The sequence below is a fragment of the Schistocerca gregaria genome, chromosome 3, assembly GCF_023897955.1.
Source record: "Schistocerca gregaria isolate iqSchGreg1 chromosome 3, iqSchGreg1.2, whole genome shotgun sequence".
Taxonomy (NCBI): Eukaryota; Metazoa; Arthropoda; class Insecta; order Orthoptera; family Acrididae; genus Schistocerca; species Schistocerca gregaria.
Window position 1 is genome coordinate 68,330,915 of NC_064922.1, and position 9,112 is coordinate 68,340,026.

The 9,112-nt window shown below is 48.4% G+C and overlaps 2 non-coding genes across 2 annotated transcripts; both read left to right on the forward strand.

Moving 5' to 3' along the window:
* Positions 1-1,093: 1,093 nt before the first annotated feature.
* Positions 1,094-1,166, forward strand: Trnak-cuu (transfer RNA lysine (anticodon CUU)). Its single transcript has one exon. It is a non-coding gene; the product is annotated as a tRNA-Lys (tRNA).
* A 338-nt stretch (positions 1,167-1,504) lies between these two features.
* Trnat-agu (transfer RNA threonine (anticodon AGU)) lies at positions 1,505-1,576 on the forward strand. Its single transcript has one exon. It is a non-coding gene; the product is annotated as a tRNA-Thr (tRNA).
* The last annotated feature ends 7,536 nt before the right edge of the window (positions 1,577-9,112 follow it).

Genomic DNA, 9,112 nt, shown 5'->3' on the forward strand with positions numbered 1-9,112 from the left:
CAAGACGCGCTCCGACCGGACTGGCAGCTTTATCCTCAATCTAAGAATAATAGTTATGTCTGGCTCATCGGCCAGTTCGTCTATTACATGCTCGTCCATACAACGGCAACGCTACACGATTATCAGATGTACCTCATCGAAGAGTACTATGCGATTAAGAAATTGCGACAGTATAAAGACCAGTTCCAATATTTTCTCACTATTGCTTTAAGTGATGGAAGAATTTAAGTTTCTAAATCCATTGGGCGGAGTTTTTCTTTTTTTTCACTACTTTGTTATTATTGTTATTGTTTCCATGGATTGGTCTGCTCCGCACCGTCAGATGTGGGTGATTTGCATCATGGATCAATAGACGGTACAGAGTACATCGTGCACTCGGCCTCGAACATTTAATTGTATTTTGGTGTTCCTTTTCGTTTTGCAATGAAAGCACTTTACTTTTGGTTCCGCAGTGCGACACCCTGAAGAGGATCCTCATTTGTTTACTTTCATTTCGCATTATCTTTCATCAAAGCTGCACAAAGATTTAGTAAGAACCAGAAGTTTTCTGCAGCTTCTATTATTCCTATCAAGAGGACTTATAATACGGGAAATGGTTGTTTGGCATGTCCCTGCTCTATAGTGCCCCCACGTTACCAGCGCGCATCTTCAAACGCATAGCATGCTCAAGGTTTTGAGAAGCAGGAATCCACAATCAACCATCTGGCAACAGAATTCACCATACCAATAAACGACATGGAAACTGGGAAAATTATTTGTACGCGAAGACCAACTTAGAGTATCTGCTGTGCTGGATTTCATAGTGTGCTGCGTAATCCTAAGACCAGACATGGATTTATTTTAACATTCTGTTTATATGTATAAAAACACTGGCGCACATGATGCCACTTTAAAAATTAATACAAAAATGAATAATACACAAATAGCCATAACATAAAACCACAAAACCATGCGAATGAGTGCGGGGTATGGCAGTGACATCGTGGCCAGGCCTCAGGATGCGACGCCTGCCCGCCTTGCCGCCGACTGCCTAGCGCTGAGATGCATAAAAAAAATAAACAATTAAAAAATTAAAAAAAAAATTTAAAAGGCAGCCCGGCTAGCTCAGTCGCTTGAGCATGATACTCTTAATCTCAGGGTCGTGGGTTCGAGCCCCACGCTGGGCGGAACGGAATTTTGTTCCGCTGCAGATGTAAATTACCGTTTTTCTGATTAACGTTATGTAATGGAAATAGCAACTTTAAACTTTGCCTACGTCTCTGTCAGTCGCAAGGAAACTGTATTTGAAAGTGAAGGTGATTTTGTAGTCATGTGTGAAAGACATGTTCTGAAATGCAAGTGTTGTTGTTTGGAGAGCACATCGGTTACGTGTCACATGTGTAGCCAAGCAGTAATAGGTCGCCAAAGCTGCAAATATTAGTCGGTGATATGAAGTGTTGTCAGCTGAAGACTGATGATCCAGACGACCGTAAGAACGAAGTACGCAAAAGAACAGCTAGGCCGCGCCTCTTTAGCTCAGTGCCAGAGTACTGGTCTAGTAAACCAGGGGTCGTGAGTTCGATCCTCACAGGAGGCCGACGAATTTTCGAAATCAGTTGCGCGTCGTGACCGTATAGCAAACAGTATCTGGGATGACGAACAATTAGCGACAGGCGTTATATAAGAATTACTTTCAGATGTGATTAAGGGGAATAGCGCAGATAAAGCATTTGCCAAAGTGGTACAGCATAAGGTGGGACGAGGCAGTCTGAATTATATCTTATAGATGTATTTTTCACATATCTCAGAGCCTCTCGCGGCCGTCGTCGCCGCCGCTTCTGCAGAAGTAGCAAATGGCCATCGTAGCAAATGCGGCGAGAGACGCCCTGTCTTCGATTGCGAATGCACAAAGTGTGTGGTTTTGTTTCCCAGTCTATATTTGGTCGGTCTCGTAAGAGGTTGAATGTGACGAAAGGGTGGGAAACAGCAAGGGGCAGCGTCTGTGTAGAACGAAAACACAATTCCTCTGGGGTGTGAGCGTTTCGAGATGAGTCGTATATAAGTCAGTGACCGTGTGGCCTAATGGTCAGTCTGCTTTCCGCAGCGCTGCGGCGAGGACGTCTTGTTTACGTCCCGTCCGCGTGGTCGCGAGTGCTCGTAGTTGTTTACTACTGCGTTGTCGCCTGTTTGGAGTCCATCACTACCGACGCACCATGGCACATTCATACAGACAAACCACCATCAAGATCAGTTTTCAACCCGATCATGCACGACCGCGAGCTTTTGAAGTGGAACGTTTCTTACGTGACGACGTTAAAATTTTCCCGCGAGACATAATTGGTATCCATCTCTCTATCACGAGCAGTGTTGTCTACGTCAAGCTAGTAAATGACGAGGTGTGCAACAGAATCGTGAGCGCACATGCGAACGGTCTTAAATTCAAACATTCTGATGGCCATATTGGGGCGGTCTCTATCGATCACGCGGGGCTTGGCCTACGTACGATACGCGTCTTCGAACTCCCTTTTGAAGTACCACCGGAAGTAGTCGGCGCGGCTTTCCAGCCCTACGGCGGAGTGATCAGCCATATGGCAGAAGAATGGACCACCTTTACAACGTACCCCGTTAAGAACGCGGTACGACAGATTAAAATTGAATTGACCAAACATGTTCCGTCCTATCTTGTCATCGGCGGATGTAGGGCGATCATTATGTATGACGGTCAGCCACGCACTTGCTCTGGTTGTGGCCAAGTAGGGCACGTCCGTTCGGATTGTCCCCGACGACGGCTTACTCAAATCCCGACAGGTGAATCTATGACTCCTTCTACGGTGACGACCCTTCCTCTCAATTACGCCGAAGTTACACGGGCAGCAACCTTTACCGATACTGACGACATTAGTCCGATAGCCGCCCCCGACGGCGAGAACATAATGGCTTCTACAGTACAGGATCCGGTCTCTACAACGGCACCCCCACCTGAAGATAATCGCCGACCGACCTTGCAAGAAGGCGTGGATGCCAGGATGGACATTGACCCACGGGTTGTGCCGACAGCGGCTTTTCTTCCAGACACCGGAGCAGCTGAAGAAATCCACCCACATTCAGATACTGAAGCACACGACCGTAAACAGCGTTCCCCGCGAAAACACAAGAGACGGCGGCGTGCTCCATCGGAGGAGTGTTTGCAGCGATCGTCTGACATGGACAGTGGAAATTCCGACGACGGTACCGGCGGTACAGAGGCCGCTGTAACTTCAAACTCAACAGATCGCCGTGGTGACGGCTTCAGCCCCTCCGACCCCACAGAACAGCAGGATAACAAGCAGGCAGCCGCTGCCGATTCCCAGCCAGAAGAGCCGATGGAGTCAGCGCCGAGTGCCGCAGCAGCCACTAACAGCCACCAACAGCCGATGGTATTTCATGGCGACTGGGCAGACGACTGTGAGGCACACTCCTTGCCCATCGTGTCGGACGACACGGGGGGAAATTTATCCCACCAGTGCTGACCCTTTCCCGCCATCAGTTAGAGTGACGAGACAGCCTTACAGGGGTACTGATGGTCAACACGGATGCTGTGGATAGACCTCAAACTTATCACATTGCAACTATAAACATCAACACTATACGGACGCGCGCTAAGTTATCCTTGCTTCAGGATATGTTGAACTCTGCTTCCATCGACATAGCCCTCCTCCAGGAAGTGTACGTCAACGACTTTCCAGGCATGTACGGTTACGATGCTTGCGTCTCTCCAGCTTCCCCAACATGCAGCGGTGTCGCTGTACTTCTTCGGGAAGGGATAGTGGCGGACGATATGATGTTTCTGCCTGGGGCAAGAGGAATGGCACTCACAGTACTGGGTGTCCGCCTTATCAATATCTACGCACCTTCCGGGACGGACAAACGTCGCGAACGTTCACGATTCTTTGCGGAAGACGTCGCCCCGCTCTTCCAAGGCCCCCACGACCGTCTGTTGTTTGAAGGTGACTACAATTGCGTACTGGCGCCCAGAGACCAACTACCACGTCATAATCCGTGCCCGGAACTCGAGACGCTAATTCGAGACCTGCAGATGGTGGACACTTGGGAACATCTTCACGGCCACCGACCGGGATTCACGCACTTCACGAGTCACTCTTCCAGTCGTATCGACAGGATTTATGTCTTACGCTCTCTCGCCGCTGGAACACAGGATGTGGAACTGTGGCCTGCAGCATTCTCGGACCACTCAGTTTACATTCGTGCCGTCACCCTGCGGCGGCGACAAATGTGGAGAAGCCGCAGCCCGTGGAAATTAAAAATCGCTCACCTGTCGTACCCGGATTGCCGCCAAGCCGTTGAGGATACGTGGCATTCGTGTGAAAATCGCCTCCGTGCGTATCCCACAACGATCCGCTGGAGGTTGGACTGCGCCAAACCGGCACTGAGGCGAACGTTGATAATCTACGGTCGCGACCATGCTACTTGGCGAAGACATACACTCGACTTTTACTTCCGGGTCTTGCGCACCTGCGATGCTATGGCGCCGTCTCCGGAACGACAAACGGCGGTCCACCGTGCCAAGGCTCAGATCCTCGCTCATATGCGACGCCACCTAGAGGGGGTAGTCATCCGCTCGAGGACGCAGGATCGGATACCTAGCGAACGCCCGTCAATGTTCCACGTCCTTCGTGAACGTAAACGACGCCAACGAGCGCTGATACGCTTCATCGATACGGAGGACGGTCATCGCCTCACCACGCAACAAGACATAAACACAGCGTTCTACAATCATTATGCCCAGCTCTATTCCGCTCAGACCCGTGATCCGACAGCACTGGAGGACGTCTCTCAGACGATTTACGGCACCGTCACCCCGGTAATAAAAGCGGCCTTGATGGAAGAAATTACAGAAGAAGAAGTGATCAACGCCATTAGAAAAGGAGCTGTCAACAAGTCTCCGGGTCCTGATGGCCTCCCCTTGGAATTTTACCGGACTTTTCAATATTTATTAGCCTCCCGATGGACGGACATCTGTCGCGAACTACTATCCCCGGACGTGCCGCTCCCTGCGGCCCTTGTGGAAGGGATGATTATTCCTATTCACAAACCGTCTGGTGGCTGACGACTGCAGGACTACCGCCCGTTGACGCTATTGAACTGCGACTTTAAGATCTTTTCTTGACTGTTGGCGGCGCGGATACGCCAGACCCAACGCAATGTTATCTCACCCGATCAGACGTCATTGGGAGGCGACAATAATATTGAAACAGCACTCAGCGAATATCGTGACTTGATCTCACTGGCGAGGGCATGTCGTCTGAAGGGTGCACTGGCGGCCATCGATTTTAGTCAAGCTTTCGACCGAGTGGACCACAACAATTTGGAAGCGGTCCTCCAACATATGCGGTACCCACAGCCATTCGTCACTGTCGTCATGCGACTACTCCGTGGCGCGACGTCCAAGGTGATCGTCAACGGCCGACCTTCGCAGCCCCTCACAATTTCTCGATCGATACGCCAAGGCTGCCCTCTGTCCACTTTACTTTACGCTGTGGCCATGGAACCTCTCCTCTGCGGCCTGCGCCAACGACTAACGGGTATGACGTTACGAGGCCACACTTTCCGATGTAAAGCGTACACTGACTTCCTGCTGATTGTCATCCGCAACGGTGACGACACCGCTAGCGCACTAACTTGGATAGCGAAATATGGCATGGCCACTGGTAGTCGTATCAACGTCGCAAAATCGGTGGCGATGAACATCGGGGTCGGATTGTCTGAGAACAGTGTCACCCCCTTACAGCTCAGTGATAGTTTGAAATGTCTAGGCATTGATTTTACAGACGATATACGACGGACTGCTGCTCACAACTTTCGACGGCTTTTACGAAATGTTCGGACTGCAATTGCCAACAACCACCTACGAGACCTGGATATCGTCCAACGGTCTCAGTATGTCAACACACATTTAGCGTCACACATTCCGCACTACACCCAGATATTACCTATACCGGTGATGTTAGCTCGCCGTATACTTGCGGCTTTTGGGTCCTTCGTGAGTTCTAGAATGCTTTTCAAGATCAAATGTGAGACTCTCACCCTTCCCCCGGATCGGGGAGGGCTTGGCCTTTATCACGTTTATGACAGAGCGGTTGCCCTATTTGTGAGCACATTAGTCAAACTATGGCACCGCCGTCCGGACAGTCTGACCAGTTTGTCAATAGAAGAACTAGCACCGCCCTCCCTGTTGCCGCCTGTGCCGATACACCACGTCCCCTCTTCGCTCTTATACATCGGTGTCTTTTACCTCGAACTCAGTTACTTTCGACTTGCCTTACCAGCGACTCAACTGGCGTCGGCAAAGACGGTTTGTAGGGTCCTGCAACGTGGACGACCCGACAACGTAGTGGAGAGGAAGCACCCGAACGTCAACTGGAGGGTAGTGTGGAGGACAATTCACCACGTAACACTAGACACTGACGTCACGGCGATGTGGTATATCACTGTCAACGGTAAGCAGGTGACCAGATCAAGGCTACATGCGATCCACATGGTAGACTCACCCACGTGCACGAGCTGTGGCGTTCAAGACAACGATGAACACCGTCTTAGCTGTGGCTAGTCCACAGCAGTGTGGCACTTAGTGAGGCAAATGTCAGCATACTTCCTTCCGGTAACGCCAAATCATATCGCCCCTAAGACTACCTTATACCCGGATGAAACGTATTACCCACGGACTAAAACTAATGCAATGACGTGGTTTCGTGGACATGCAGTGCATTATTTGTTTCAAGACGGCACTAAGGACACTTTAGACTTTTGGAACTATTTGCAGGAACGACATTGCAAGATCCTCCGTAACCCAAAGTAGCGACAATATTTTTCCAATTTTTTGTGGAGTGCGTTCCACGACCCTCCACGTAGCTGGAACGTCACGGATAAGAGAAGCTAAAATTACAATACGATAATAGAACACTACACGGTACAACGTGGGATCTACTTTCATCATTACGAGAAGTCATACGTGGATGATACAGCAGATGGAGAGTTTCGTTGTGAACCCTCACACTCTGTAGCAGTATTTGTCCCGTTTCCTCTTTTTGTCCCCGGTGCGAAAAGGTCTTCGCAGTTTTAGTTATCCCATCCGGTGCAAGATGTAGCACTGGTTAATTGTGGTATGGATTCCACCCTTCAGTTTTGTTTCATGGTTTCCTTAGCCCCGCACTTTGCTCTCTTTATTTATGCCTTTTTCTACAACTATTAGCATGGTTTTAGTTACGTGCGTCCCCAACTCGACGCAAGGAGTGCACTTACTAGTTTTCTGTTCCTCACTGTTAAAAAAAATAAAAATAAATAAATGAATAAATAAAAAAATCACAATAATACACCAACTGTATCCTTTGTACCACATCACATCCCCAGGATGGGAGGGGGCAGGCATCGTGGACAGGCCTTGGGTCGCGACCCCTGCCCACCTTGCCTCCGCCAGCCCCCTCCCTGCTCCATCAAATAAATAAATAAATATAAATAAAAATAAAAATAAATAAAAAAATAAAATGGATAAGGCGTCGGACTTGAAGGTTCGAATCCTGTCACGGTCGTGTTTTTCCAGTTCTGAAAAAGAAACATATCGTTTTAGTGTAGCAATTGAGCAGTACGAAACCGTCTGAATGTTGCTGTTGACCATTTCCTGCTTGGAGATGCTCCTGAGCTTGAAACACACACAACAAGACCGGTGTTAACTAGCGAAATGGTCTCGACAGCACGGTAGCTCAGCGTGTCCGGACACAGTGTTAGCTGCCCTCTGCAATAAAAAAAAAAAAAAAATAAAAATAAAAAAAATAAAAAAATAAAACTGAGTTAATGGATCAACGACGAACTGAAATGGACGTCTTACGACGTGCACAACGAGCAGATGAAACGAACAATACGATATTTTTGCCTGCACGGTAACTCAGCGTGTTCGGTCAGAGGGTTACGTACCCTCTGTCATAAAAAAACTGAGTTAATCAGTCATCAATGAACTTCATCGGATGTCTTACAACGTCAGCCCCGAGGAGATACAACGGAGAAAAGCACACAAAATGAGAGCTAAAAAAAAAAAATCTGGATAAGGCGTCGAACTTCGGATGCGAAGATTGAAGGTTCGAATCCTGTCACGGTCGTGTTTTTCCAGTTCTGGAAAAGAAACATACCATTTTAGTGTAGCAACTGAGCAGTACGAAACCGTCTGAATATTGCTGTTGACCATTTCCTGCTTGGAGATGCTCTTGAGCTCGAAACACACACAACAAGACCGGTGTTAACTGGCGAAATGGTCGGCAGCGTGCCGTCGCCGCGTGTTTTGACTGGCACTTGCACATCTAAGACAACGTCGGAGAATAACTCGTTCAGCTTATGAGTCATATCAAGTATATATGTTAATTTTGACGCCACTATCTCTGCAGGTTTTCATGCAATTCCTTTACCTCTCAGAAATGATTATGAAATAAAAGTGAAGTACGTGACGAGTGTGACGTTAGGAAAACATGGGCAGCATGGAGAGATTCTGTATGGGACCAATCAATGCAAACGAGTACTGTGTGACGTGCTACCCGGCACGTATTCACCGAGGCTGAGAGAATGTGGGTTTGGTAATATATTCATATACATACGGCCTGGGAAATCAATAAAAAAAATTCAATGTTACTTTACAATCAATGTGAGTGGCGGCAATCGCAAGAGGCCTAGAACTATCTGCCCCTGAAATCCTTGCCGCCACCTGCCTGGCCCGCTCGATATATGTAGAAAGAGAGTGTTGGTTTGGTGATATGTTCATATACATATGGTCTGGGAAATCAATAAAAAAAATTCAATGTTCCATTTCAATCGTTGTGAGTGGTGGTGAGTATGAGGGGGGCACTGGATCCAGGCCTAGCACTATCTGCCCCTTAACTCCGTGCCGACATCTGCCTTGCCCGCACGATATATCTAAAACGAGAATGTTGGTTTGGTGATATGTTCATATACATATGGTCTGGGAAATCAATAAGGAAAATTAAATGTTTCTTTACAATCAATGTGAGTGGTGACCGGTATGAGGGCAGCTCTGGAACCAGGCCTAGAACTATCTGCCCCTGAAATACTTGCCGCCATTTCCCTGGGCCCT